Source organism: Ochlerotatus camptorhynchus, unplaced genomic scaffold, assembly GCF_037179485.1.
Source record: "Ochlerotatus camptorhynchus isolate MF236.1 unplaced genomic scaffold, CSIRO-AGI_Acam_v1.1 ptg000014l, whole genome shotgun sequence".
Classification (NCBI taxonomy): Eukaryota; Metazoa; Arthropoda; class Insecta; order Diptera; family Culicidae; genus Ochlerotatus; species Ochlerotatus camptorhynchus.
Genome location: NW_027040506.1, coordinates 3,415,450 through 3,429,767, shown reverse-complemented (window position 1 = coordinate 3,429,767; position 14,318 = coordinate 3,415,450). Strand labels below are relative to the sequence as shown.

Genomic DNA, 14,318 nt, shown 5'->3' with positions numbered 1-14,318 from the left:
GATTACTCGCGGCTTACTCGAGGTTAGAAGGGTACATTTTCGAAGGATAGGATCAGGGGAGGAGCTTGGGGTAGGGTTTCGTTGTCTCATCAGAGCGTTGTCGCCAGTATGAACGGTAGTGCTGTTCTAGCTTCGTCCGGAGTTCGACCGGCTATGGTGGGTGACCAGTGGGCGACGATGAGACTCATCGAGACGGGGGGACAAGACAAACAAAAACTAATAAAGAGAGACAAAAGACAAAAGGAATTAAATTCTTATACTAGACATTTGAAGAAAAACATAAACGGACTGCATATAGCAGAGATCACGGGTTGCCAACACGTCTCTGATAGGAACATAGGGTTGTCTTCCTTGGGCCTCGAGGGTATTCAAAAGTCGCTCTCTGGCGGCGTCATTATCCGTACATTGCCAAACTGCGTGTTCGATGTCATCGTAACCGTTTCCACACCGACAGATGTTGCTGTCCACGAGGTTTATTCTATTGAGATGAGCATCTAGCGAGTAGTGGTTGGACATAAGTCTACTCATCACGCGAATGAAGTCACGACTTAAGCCCAAGCCTTTAAACCACGCTCTCGAAGAAACATTAGGAATAATTGAATGTAACCACCGTCCAAGATTTCCAGTGTCCCAATCGGTTTGCCAACTCGAAAAGGTACTCTGACGCACTAAATGGTAAAATTCATCGTGTGAAATTTGCCTGTCATACAATTCGCCTTCCTGCGCGCCCACCTTTGCGAGAGAGTCCGCCTTCTCATTGCCTGGGATTGAGCAATGTGAGGGGACCCATACAAAGGTAATCATATATGATCTTTCGACCAGCACACACATCTGCTCCCTTACCTTTGAAAGGAAATAAGATGAGTGCCTACCTTGTTTCATCGACCGAATAGCCTCAATCGAACTGAGACTATCCGAGAAGATGAAGTAATGGTCTGTGGGCATATTGGAAATCATCCCCAATGCGAAGTTGATTGCTGCCAGCTCAGCAACAAAAACGGAACAAGGTTCCTGAAGTTTGCGGAAGGCGCTAGAGTTTTCATTGAAGACACCGAAGCCAGTGGATCCATTGAGACGGGACCCGTCTGTAAAATATCTTTTCATGCAATTGACTTGTTGGTACTTTTCAGTAAAAATACGTGGGATAATAATAGGTCGAAGTTGATCGGGAATCCCATGAGTTGCTTGTTTCATGGTCAGATCATATTCAATTGAGGAACTGCGATTGGTGAAGTGAGCACGATCTGGAGTATAACAAGGAAGACACATATCTGATGATATGTAGTAGTGGTAGATTCTCATAAATCGAGATTGTGTGTTCAGCCCAAGAATTTCTTCAAAATTAGCAATTATAAGTGTGTTCGTCACTCTGCATTTGATTAGTATTCTGAGAGAGAGCTCCCAGAAACGGTTCTGGAGGGGTGTTACTCCTGCCAGAACCTCGAGACTCATGTTATGCGTTGAGTGCATACAGCCTAGAGCAATACGCAGACAACGATATTGAATTCGTTCCAATTTTATTAGGTGACTTTTTCTTGCCGAGAGAAAGCAGAAAGAGCCGTACTCTAGAACAGAGAGAATAGTTGTTTTATAAAGCGTTATGAGGTCTCCCGGATGAGCACCCCACCATGTGCCGCAAATTGAACGGAGAAAGTTGATCCTCTGCTGACATTTTTGCTTCAAATACGTAATATGGGCATTCCAAGTGCACTTTGAATCAAACCAGACCCCAAGGTACTTGAAAGACAATGATTGAGTAATGTTTCTGCCCAAAAGATTAAGATGCATTTGGGCTGGGTACCGCTTTCGAGTAAACACTACCAGTTCAGTTTTCTGCGGCGAGAATTCGATCCCTAGATTCATAGCCCAAGAAGACAAGTTATCTAAGGAATTTTGCAATGGTCCTTGCAAGTCCACGGCATGTGGACCTCTTACGGAAACCACACCGTCATCTGCAAGTTGTCTTAGCGTGCATTGTTCTGCCAAACAGTTGTCGATATCTTTGACATAAAAGTTATAAAGAAGAGGGCTGAGACATGAGCCTTGGGGCAGGCCCATGTAGCTAATTCTGGAAGTTGTCAGTTGTCCAAGGGAAAAGTTCATTTGCTTTTCTGACAACAAATTGTACAAGAAATTATTTAAAATTCCGGAAAGTCCACATCTGTGCAGATTGTCTGACAGAATTTCAATGGAAACTGAATCAAAAGCCCCCTTAATGTCCAAGAATACTGAAGCCAATTGCTCCTTGTGTGCAAAGGCCAGTTGAATATCTGTGGAAAGCAGCGCTAGACAATCGTTTGTTCCTTTGCTCTTGCGGAACCCAAACTGTGTATTTGATAGCAAGTTATTTGTTTCGACCCAGTGATCGAGTCTCCGAAGGATCATTTTCTCCAACAATTTCCTAATGCACGAAAGCATAGCAATCGGACGGTATGAGTTATGGTCAGACGCTGATTTGCCAGGTTTTTTAATGGCTATTACTTTGACCTGTCTCCATTCAGGCGGTACAATGTTGTTTTCTAGCAAGGAATTGAATAAATCTAGCAAGCGTCTTTTAGCGATATCTGGGAGATTTTTCAGAAGATTGAATTTAATCATATCGCTTCCCGGTGAGGAGTTGTTCGATGAAAGAAGAGCCATAGAGAAATCCAGCATTGAGAATGGTCTATCCAGAGAGCCGCCGCTAGGAGACGCTTCTCGAAGAATATTTTGTGCTGGAACTGAGTCCGGACAGACCTTTTTAGCGAAATCGAATATCCATCGGTTGGAGTATTCTTCAGTCTCATTGAAAGATGAGCGGTTACGCATGTTGCGAGCCACCCTCCACAAGGTGTTCATTGAGGTTTCTCGTGAGAGTCCCTCGACGAAATTGCGCCAATAACCGCGTTTTTTTGCTTTGATTAATTGTTTCAGCTTTGTCTCAAGCTTTGAATATTCCTCGAAGTAAGTGGAGGTTTTGTGTCTACGAAAAGCTTTGAAAGCATCAGATTTTTCTACATACAGTTTTGTGCATTCTTCGTCCCATCCAGGTGTGGCTGGTCTCCTTTTGAAGGGCGCACTTGGAACTTTTCTTTTTTGTGCTTCCAGTGAGCTTTTGTAAATCAAATCGGCTAGGAATCGATATTCTTCCAATGGTGGAAGCGCATCTATTGATTCGACCCCGATTGTCACCGCCGTTGCATATTTCTGCCAGTCGATGTTCCTTGTAAGATCAAATGGAACCCGAGATGGTTCTGCAGAGTGAGGGCCACACTTTATTGAAATGATGATTGGCAAATGATCGCTACCATGGGGATCATTGATAACCTTCCACTGACAATCCAATGATAGCGATCTTGAACACAAAGATAGGTCGAGTCGGCTTTCTCGAGCCGGAGGTTTTGCTATACGTGTCGCTTCACCAGTGTTCAAAATAGTCAAATTGAAATCGTCACATAAATCGTAAAAAATAGCCGCTCTATTGTCGTCATATAGATCGCCCCACCCAGTACCATGGGAGTTCATATCACCCAGAATTAATACTGGGGATGGAAGAATCGAAACTAGATTCCAGAGTTGACTACGGCTAATGGAGGTTCTTGGTGGAACGTATACTGAAGCTATGCAAAGATCTTTGTTCTTCACATTTATTTGGCAAGCGACGATTTCGACGCCTGATAGAGCAGGAAGGGAAATTTTGTAGAAAGGGTAGCACTTTTTGATCCCTAAAAGTACTCCTCCATAAGAATCGTCTCTATCCAGGCGAATAATGTTAAAATCGTGGAAGTTGAGTTCTTTATCGGAAGAAAGCCATGTTTCACAGAGAGCAAATATATCACAATCAGAATTGTGAAGTAAAAATTTGAACGAGTCTAGTTTAGGCACTAGACTACGGCAGTTCCACTGTAGCACAGTGATCATATCTTCAACCTCGTTCGACGAATTATCCATCGAAAGATATGATTGATGCAAGGAGGGGCCATGAAACAGTCAATTGCTTAAGATATGATTCTAACGTTGGAAGCAAGGCAGAAACTAAGCTTCTTAGAGGGTCTTGTATGTTGAACATGTTTAATATGAATTCCACAATGTCCGAAAAAGCTAGCAAACCTCGTTCGGACTTGGATTTCTTTTGAGAAGTTTGAGGAGCAGCTTTTTTATTTTTTTTATCTTTGTTGGGCAATGGCGGAAAATTCTTGCTGCATCCAGGGATTGGATCAACAGGAGCCTTCGGTTTTGTTTTTTCATCCCCATTACCCTGGGAATTTGGCAATCGTCTGGAGGTGACTTTAGTTTTCTTACGGCGCACTTTCGGGGAGGGGCATTTTCTTTTTGAGGAACCGTCTATTTTTGAAGGTGCGTGTACCACCGTAGAATCACCTTCATCGGATGAGTCAGAGTCCGATTCTTCAACTGACAAAACCGAAAATTGGTTTGCATCTTGGACGGCTGATGCAGCCTTCAACATTTGAGCATATGTCTGCTTGGAGCGTCCAGAGATTGAACGCTGCACTTTATCGGAGTGCTGTTTGTACATCGGGCACTCCTGCAAGGGGTGAGGATTCTCGCCACAATAAGCGCATTTTACTGATTCTTTGTGGCAAGAATCCTCTTTGTGGTTTTCACCACATTTGCCACAACGAGTTTTGTTGCCGCAATGGCTGGCCGAGTGTCCCAGCCTTTTGCAGTTGGTACAATTATATACCCTCTGTACAAACAGTCGCACCGGAAAAAAAGCACCATCAATTTTAACAAAGTTTGGGAGAACTGCACCTGCGAAAGTCACCCGGAACGAGTCTGAATGTTTATAAACTTTTTTACCGTCTAGCAAAGATGCTGAATGCAGTTGCCTTACATCCAGTATCTTCACTAGCGCGGTAGCGAATGTTGAGTTTTTAAAAGTTCCCGAGGCATGTTTCAAGTCCTCGACAGTCAGACTCGCGTCGGAGACCACGCCTTCTATCTCCACATCTCGAGAAGGGATGTAGATGTTGTACTCAACACTAAACAACTCGTGATCAGCAATTTTATTTGCCACATCATAAGTCGGTGCTTCTACACGCAGTTTGTTGAATCTTTCTTTGTGTACCAAGATTCCCGGATACTTACGCAGCAAATCTCTCGTTATGTCGAGAGTTTTCAAAGGTTTATTTTTGGGCCGAAAAAAGACAACCCATGGTCCTTTCGAAGACGGTTCATAGTATCTGGTTCGCGTAACGTAGGCATCGGAAGATGCCATAAGTGTTGCGCAAAAGCGGTGCGCAACCACTTAAGAAGGAAAAAAAAAATAAAACCTTCACTAATTAATTAATTTTAATTACTAGTAATTAAATTTTTTGCCCGACGTACGAACAAATCAAAAAGAAAAACAAAAATCGAAAAAAAAAAAAAAAAAAAAAACTTATATCTACTTGCAAAAAGTTGTCTCACTATGACCCATACTCCCCTACCAGGGGTGAGAGACAGAGTCACGCGCCACGAGGCAAAATTAAACTACAATAGGGAGGCAATGGACTTGCAAAATGTATTGTCTAATACTTATGCCGGTTGTAAACAACCTATCAGCCGTTGCAGCTAGATGGTCCGTTTGCTGCTGCTGGTGGTGATGATTGGTGTTGGTGGGTCGGCACGATGATGGAAAAAATGGCTTGACGACCGGATGGATTACCGGGGTGGATTAAAGCTGGATGGCAACTCCAAGGGGCTCGGCCCATGGAATTCCACTTCCTCTGTTGCACACTGGTCACTTGGGGCACCCAATGGGGGGTGAAAAAACCGCTCGGGCGGAAAAAACACCGAAAAAAACTAGATGCCGCGCGACTGAGACCGGGACGTTGTTAACCGACTGAGTGTTCAACTAGGAATGATCTACTTGATGATTTGTGGAAAAAGTTTGCTGAGGTCCAAGACGAGATCGAAACTTATGAAGAATCTGACGATTCCGCAGAGCTCTCAGAAGAGCGTGTTTCATTTCAGAACATGTACATTGATTTAAAATCTTCTCTTGTCACTAAAATGCCGCGTGAGAACATTCCAGCAACTTCTCGAGTGTCAGTAAGTCAGGTACAGCCTCAGATTACACAAGCAGTCCGTCTTCCGGAGATTAGAATCCCAGAGTTTGATGGGAATCCGGAAGAAGGGATTGAATTTCGAGATCTCTTCAAGTCACTTGTGCATGCCAACGGGCAGCTCACCTCCGTTCAAAAACTGCATTACATACTTGAAGGCAGCATTGAAGGGTGAAGCACACCATGTCATTTCTTCAATTTCTGTATCCACTGAAAATTACCTAATAGCATTGAAGGCTATGGCTTGAAGGTTCAGTAATCACCAAAGTCGAGGTAGTTTTTGATGGACGCTTGGCGTCGTTGTTCAATACACATGCATTTTGGGATAACCTTACTGATTGTAACATGCGAGCTTGTTTCCTGACAAAGTTCACCAACTGCTCGTAAGTTGGACGTTCGTTTTCTTTACATTGTTTCTCCCATTCTTTTAGAGTTACCGAATCTAATCGCCGGCTTAAACTATCCACAAGTACCGAATTCCAGTGTCTATCTGGACCTTCTTATTGGTTCAGCACACTAACGTGGCGATCAAACTGATCGAGCAACTCAGATAAACCTGATGCAGATTCACGTTTTAATGTCGGAATGGAGAACAATGAGATATATGACGCTTGATTAATAGATTGGGATTATCATATCTTTCTTCGATAAGAACGTGTGCTGAACCAATAAGAAGGTCCAGATAGACACTGGAATTCGGTACTTGTGGATAGTTTAAGCCGGCGATTAGATTCGGTAACTCTAAAAGAATGGGAGAAACAATGTAAAGAAAACGAACGTCCAACTTACGAGCAGTTGGTGAACTTTATCAGGAAACAAGCTCACATGGAGAAGAGCTGCAATTCGTCAAATTGTGGAGTGTGTGGCAATCGGCACAATACACTTTTACATCTACCTAAAATTGATAATTCGGAAATCTCGCAAACTAACACACTAGTATCACATTCGTTTATTGCTAATGAACAATCGATTCCAAACGATGAACAATCTCATGCAAATAGATACAATACACAATCGTACCAAGCTTCGCCGTCGGCTGCTAACACTACCCATACCCCGGTCGTTCTCACCCTCGCGGCTTTCTCGTCTACTCCATCTATCACAACGGAGTCATCTTCAATACAATCGAACAAGACTATGAGCGAGTCAACATCTACAGAGATTTATCCTTCACGCAACGTCGGTTGTGAAGTGTTTCTTGCCACAGCCTTGATCAAGGTAAAGGACTCATACGATCGCAGTCACTTCACGCGTATTGTTCTCGATAGCTGTTCGCAATGTAATTTTATTTCTGAGTCACTGGCTATGAAACTCGGACTCAAAAGATGTAAGACGAATGTAGATGTAATCGGTGTCGGTACGGGAAAAGTGCACATAACAGAAACGGTCGTAATTAATATCTTTTCTCGTGTGAGTAAATTTACATCTTCCGTGTCGTGTCTAGTTATACCAAAAATTCCTGCCATATTACCCAGCAAGAACATTAACATTTATGATTGGAAGATTCCGGCAAATATTGTTCTTGCTGATCCTCGGTTTAACATCAGTGCGGGAGTCGATGTTTTGATTGGCGCGGAATTATTTTTCTCGTTATTAGAGCCTAGAAGATTTTCGTTCGCTCAAGGCTACCCTCTATTACAGAGCACCGTATTCGGATACGTGATGTCGGGAATGTACTCGTCCGCAGCAAATCAACCGCCGATTTGCATAATAAGTACCGCCAGTAGTCTCGACGCAATGCTTCAACGATTTTGGGAACTCAAAAATTTCGACAACGGTAGGGCGATGACTTTGGACGAGCAACGGTGTGAAGAACATTTTAGAAGAACCGTGTCGCGAGAACATGATGGACGCTACGTAGTTCGGAGGACCGGCTGCCTTACGTAGGAGACGCGTATCAGCTGGCACAGCGTCGATTTCTGTCGACTGAGCGGCGTTTCAGGAACGATTCGACCCTGCGTGAGAGTTATCATCAATTCATGGACGAATACGCAAGATTAGGGCACATGGAACCGACCATGCATACAGGTAAACCGCTATCATTTTTACCCCACCATCCTATTTTTCGCCCTGATAGTACCACCACTAAAATTCGTGTAGTTTTTGATGGTTCATGTGGTGAAACTAATCAATTATCATTCAATGAAGCATTATACGCTGGACCTACGGTTCAACCAACTTTAGTATCTATTGTTTTGAACTTTCGAATACCAAAGTATGTGTTTGTAGCTGACAGTGAAAAAATGTTTCGGCAAATTTGGGTCCACCCCGAGGATCGGCGTTGGCTTCAAATTTTATGGAGGAAAAATCCGACTGATCCAATATCCATATTTCAATTGACAACTGTTACTTACGGAACTACGTGTGCTCCTTTTCAAGCTGCACGAGTGTTGATTCAGTTGGCTGACGATGAAGAATCACGGTTTCCGTTGGGTGCAAAGATTATTAGAAAAAATACTTACGTGGATGATACTTTGGCTGGTGAAGATGATTTGAACGAAGTTGTTGAAGCTACAGTGCAATTAAGAGGTGTGCTAATGATTCAAGAATTTTACGGGAAATTCCACAAGGACTTATTGAGATGCCAAATGAAATTGAAATAGATCGGTCATCATCGGTAAAAACATTAGGATTACTCTGGAATCCTCATAGTGATCAATTTTCATTTAAAATACCTGATTTGCCTGACACATCTGAACGTGGCTATGGGTGTTGCGTGTATATAGTTTCTACTAACGAAAAGGGTGATCGACTAAGCAGCTTATTAATAACTAAATCACGTGTATCACCCCTGAAGACACAATCAATTCCACGTCTAGAATTGTGTGCTGTTTTACTAGGCAGTCCACTTATTAATCAAATTCTTACTACGACCGACTTTTTAGGATCAGTTACTTTCTGGACTGATTCTTCTGTTGTGCTGCATTGGATTAATTCCCCTTCTTTCGCTTGGAAGGTCTTTGTATCAAATAGAATTTCAGAAATTCAAAAGCTTTCCGAAGGACATTCATGGATACATGTTCCATCTGAATTGAATCCGGCAAATAAAATCTCACGAGGAGTTCAGCCAGATCAACTTGTAACCGATAAGTTGTGGTGGTATGGACCTAAAAATTTGTGGCCTTCAAATGAGTCTGTTATAAATAGAGATGACGCTCAGTTGCCAGAACGTCGACTTATCGTATCATTGTTTACAACAAACAATACACAAAATTGCTGGAATGTGTTTGATAGATTCTCAGAACTATCCAAATTGTTGAAGGTCATTTCGTGGTGTTAAAGATTTTACAACAATGCTTCGAAGCAGTGTTGGAAAAGTTCGCGATATTTCACGAAGTTCACCAAGGGAAAAGTTCATGAGTCATAGTGAGTTTTCGCGAACTTTTCCATCACTGCTTCGAAGAAACACTCAAAAAAGTCTGGTGCGTTAATACCTGATGAGTTGAGCTTCTCATTGAAGCTGTTAATTCGAGTTGCACAGCAACAATCTTTCCCAAATGAAATTAAAATGTTAAGTACTGCACAAAGTGAAGATTTCAATCAGCCTGAAATGAATTTCAAGTCACTCATGAAAGGTTTAAATGTATACTTAGATGAGTTTGGATTACTTCGAATTAAAGGACGGCTTGAACGGTTGTCTGCACCCTTAGATACGAGATGTCCTATTCTATTGCCTTCAGACCACAAAATCACCTTATTGATAGCTAATTCAATCCATCTTCAGACGTTACATTCCGGTCCCACATTATTATTATCAACCATGCGACAACGTTTTTGGCCACTCCATGGAAGAAATATTGTCCGAAAGATAGTTCGCGAATGTATCCAGTGTTTCCGGTGTAATCCCCGTGGAAATAACCAAATCATGGCTCCACTGCCTGAAGTAAGGATCACTCCAGCGCGAATATTTTCCAACTGTGGTTTGGACTATTGTGGACCTTTTCTCATTCGACCGCTCGTAGGTCGAGGTGCCTCGGTTAAAATTTACGTTGCTAATTTTATTTGTATGGTCTCGAAGGCCATGCATCTGAAAATTGTGTATGACTTATCGTCACAAGCTTGCATAAATGCAATGAAACGCTTTATTGCCAGGTGCGGTCGATTATTAAGCTTGTATTGCGACAACGCAACAGCATTTGTAGAAGCAAACCATCAACTGGTAGAGCTTCGAATGCAATTCGTCGAGCAATTTAAAGCTGAATCGTGGAACAGTTTCTGCTTGGGACAAGGAATACGGTTTAATTTCATCCCAGCTCGTTCCCCACACTTTGGTGGTTATGGTAAGCTGGCATAAAATCATTTAAATACCACTTTTGTCGAATTTTGGGTAATAAGTCTCTTCGGCTCGACGAAATGACAACCGCAGTCACTCAAATTGAGAGTATACTTAATTCTAGCCCATTAACTCAGTTATCTGACAACGCTGAAGATCTGAATGCCTTAGCGCCTGGTCATTTTATTATTGGAGGATCAATGTTCTCTCTTCCCGAACCAGACGTTACCAATTTGAATCTAAATCGATTAAATCGATTCCAGGAGTTGACACGATCCGTTCATGATTTTTGGCGCCGGTGGTCCCGCGATTACGTGAGTCAGCTTCATCAACGGCCGAAATGGCAAACCGACACTCAGTTCCATCCGGTCGAAGGCGCATTGGTTTTGCTGCGTCAGGAGAACCTTCCATCCTTGCAATTGAATTTGGGACGCGTCGTGCAAACGTTCCCAGGGAGCGACGGTCGCGCAAGAGTTGTTCTAGTTCGAACCGCAAGAGGAACGTCCAAACGGGCCATTACCGAGGTGTGCACGCTTCCAATAGATGTCCTGCAGATGCTAGGAACAAACGAGGATTAAGCAAGGAACAAAAGAATGAGTTAAAAGGTAACACCAGGAATAAATTTGACTGCTCCTCGAATAAGGAAGAAGATGAACTCTTGAATCAAATTATGAATCCAGGGCTTTCAACGGGGCCCTGTGTGTTGTATTGTAGTGAGTAAGTTTCTTTAAACGTGAATTAGTTTCAAACATGAAGATTTGCTATAAAATTTATTCATTGAACTGAAATCGATACTGGCTTGAAGCCCTAGAATTATATCGCATGTTATATCCTCTTTTTATCAGTATTGCAATTCGTATAAATAGCCCAAAGGGGTACAATAAAATGCTTTCGAGTATTACAACTCTACACCAGTGTACATCGACGTAGTTGAAAGAAGGTCTTCCATTTTCACTCGGTCATTTTCTATTTGTTGGGTTGTTCGCTTTCGAGGTCACTCGTTCTGTAAAAAGTTAAGTACTAAACAAAGAGCTTGTTCCAACCGTCACAACAACTAGAAGTAGCTGACTAAGTTCGCCAGATTTGCTTGTATAGAGGTTGAGTAAAGGTTTCCTCATATCGTATAACATTTGAATACAGCTTTACATTGCGAAAATTGATATTTGGGATCCCGGATTTCAGAGGTTTCTGTAACGACAAGGATGATGCTTTCCCAGGATTCGTCTAATCAGCAGCATAAAAGTGTACCATCGCGGTATTGTCAAATTTTGTGATGGTAATATCAACAACAACTTCCCTTACTTTTTACCAATTTCGATCTTTATTAACAGGTAAAGATTAATTTTATTCAATTAGTATATTACTGTCACTACTGTTCATACTATCATTGCAACTAATTAATTAAGGCAGATTCAATTGATCTGCATTGGGGGCTACAAAATGGTGAGTTGAAAACCTGGAAGGAGAGTGATTCCTAGCTCCGGTCCTCACAAGTTCATACCTCACGCCTCCACGAGTCATATGATTACACACGACTACCAGCTGAAATATGGACACAGCTGGGTGGCGTAGCCTGGGTAATGTTGTCAATCCGACAATAGCAAAGTGAGGAGGTGCAAAGCGAACACTGGCGAGGTAACCATAGCACGGCGGTAGAGGAAATGCTTCGCCTCCGAGCTTCTGTCCACCACGGAGCTGCGGCTCACAAAGCGTCTGACTGGCATCCAGCAGCTGAATAAGGAATGCTTTTTTCTCGGATGCTACATCTAAGATGGCAGTCTCATCAGGGGATAGGAGACCTTAGGCCAACCACCTATAATAAGACCACTTATAATAAGACAAACAAAAGACATGAAGGAAGATGGTATGGTTATCAATTAGGTACTTCATCATCAAAGGTAAGTCACCGTATATACTTTCACAAAATTATATAATCTGCATATAAAACATAATATTATTATGTGAACCAATAAATGATGGGAAGCGCACCCAATTGAAGCGATTTAGATGAGGAGAGTGAAATTGTCAACTCCCTGTTGTTAACGTCTCGTGGAAAAAGGGCGTGCACTTCTTCACACTAATTGGGGAATCGTTCTGTCGCACAGCTCGTTTTTTGACCAATTGTATGATCATGTGGCTGGAAGGAGATTCTATATCATCCCGTGGAGGCGTATAGGTGACTTACCTATCGATCCACCAAAACCGTTTTTGGCCTTTAATACAGTGACATGTTGAGGACAATCAGAGGTTATTAAGCTTGATCAAATCAAACAGTGATGAATGTCCACTGCTATCGGACTTATTTTCCGATCATCATAATTAGATTGAGCGGAAAAGATTCCTTTATCAATTTACCTAAAAATAATAATATTGGAATTTATGCGACTAACAATTTTAATCGTTTGTGTCCCTATAATCCCCAACATGCATTATTATAGCGCATTAAAAAGGGTGAATTTAAATGCATTTCTTATTTGAATGTGGATTGAAAAAACCTCTAATTTTGTAATGATTTGTTCATCGATCAGTTCAAATTCGCTCTTTATAATTTGCGACAATATCAGGATCCCTATAATTGCCTTTAATTGATGCAATTAAACCGCACCACTCAAGTTATGATACATAAGAGCGTACTTCCTGTATGATCAAAGCCATTGCAGCGATATGACCTGTCCTGTTACTTCATAATACCGTACCATCCTATGACATAAATAACACTTTCTACTGGTAACAAATGGCCTCCCACACCAGAGCAGCCAACAAATCACCAACATTTAATAATTCGTTACGGAGAAATCCTCCTCAGTCCCTCTTTCCGGAAGCCCCTCTTTGGTACAGTAACAAACCACACCGTTCGGCACCAATGCAAATGATATCACAGCGTTCCGCGAAAACATACCGCACACATACACACACACACACACACACAAATTCTTGCCGGTGGACGTGGCAACCAGAAGCCTGCGTAAACGTAAACCCAACTATGCTATGCCACCCAGCCAGTTCCGGTCGATATGGCAACAATAAATTAACTTGCTCTAATGAAATGGAACTGATATACTGGAAATTACTTTTTTAAAGTACCATCTCTCGCTCTCGGACGGCTTCAATGCTTCCACGAGTTGCTCCGGCAATATGTATATGGGAGGGTAGTAATCGAATCGAAGCATATTGACAGTGTTGTTTGCATGCGTTGTCGGGTTTCCCATCGGTCCCGGGACAGTTCACCGAGGTCCTTTCTCTCTAGCACTGTAAATTGGCTTCCTCCCGGTTCCACTCGATGCTGGCACAGCAGCGGATGTGAGTATGGTTTTACGTATTGTATTGGCACTCGGTGTTCTTTTACAACTTGAAATTCAAGGTACTCCTTGTCTGAGTATGAAACCTTTTTTTTTTTTGTTTTAAACCCATCTTTGGCTTACCGTCCCACCGTGATTGGGTTATCATGAAAAATTGGCTCTATCCTACCAACGACGAACGATTGAGCCCGGGAATCAATCATGTCCGGTTTCATTCTCTACCACAGATTGGGTCCCAGAGGGAAGCTCATATGTGGACAAAAAATTGTTTTCCCTCAACGGGAATGCCTACGATGCAATTCGTTTGTAGCCTCCGTACTCTATTGACCGATCGCTGCTAACTAGCCTGAAGAGGTATCCCTACCGGGAGAGGATTGTTTGTGCACTATCGTTCAGTTGTTTGATTTACAGGTAATCTAATTTAGGTGCATAAACTCTGCTGAAAGCTACTCTGGTAGCACTGGATAATGACTGTTTGCCAATGAACTCTGTCGACGTCATGTTAATTTTGCTTTGGAAATTCGTGGCAATTACAATTTCAAAAAATAAGATTTCACAATTTAAAAAAAAAGTAACAAGTCTGATGTGCATTCCAGCAGAACAGGAAGTTCCCCCCTTGACATCATTTATTACAGTAACATGACAGTTTTTGCGAGCTACACATACATGATTCATTGGATGCCTTCCGTGTGGCATTTG

General features: G+C 42.2%; 1 protein-coding gene across 2 annotated transcripts in view; it reads left to right on the top strand.

The window, feature by feature from the left end:
• Positions 1-14,318, top strand: part of LOC135701526 (EGFR adapter protein-like) — a 194,459-nt gene that overhangs the window by 7,641 nt on the left and 172,500 nt on the right. The window lies entirely within an intron of this gene.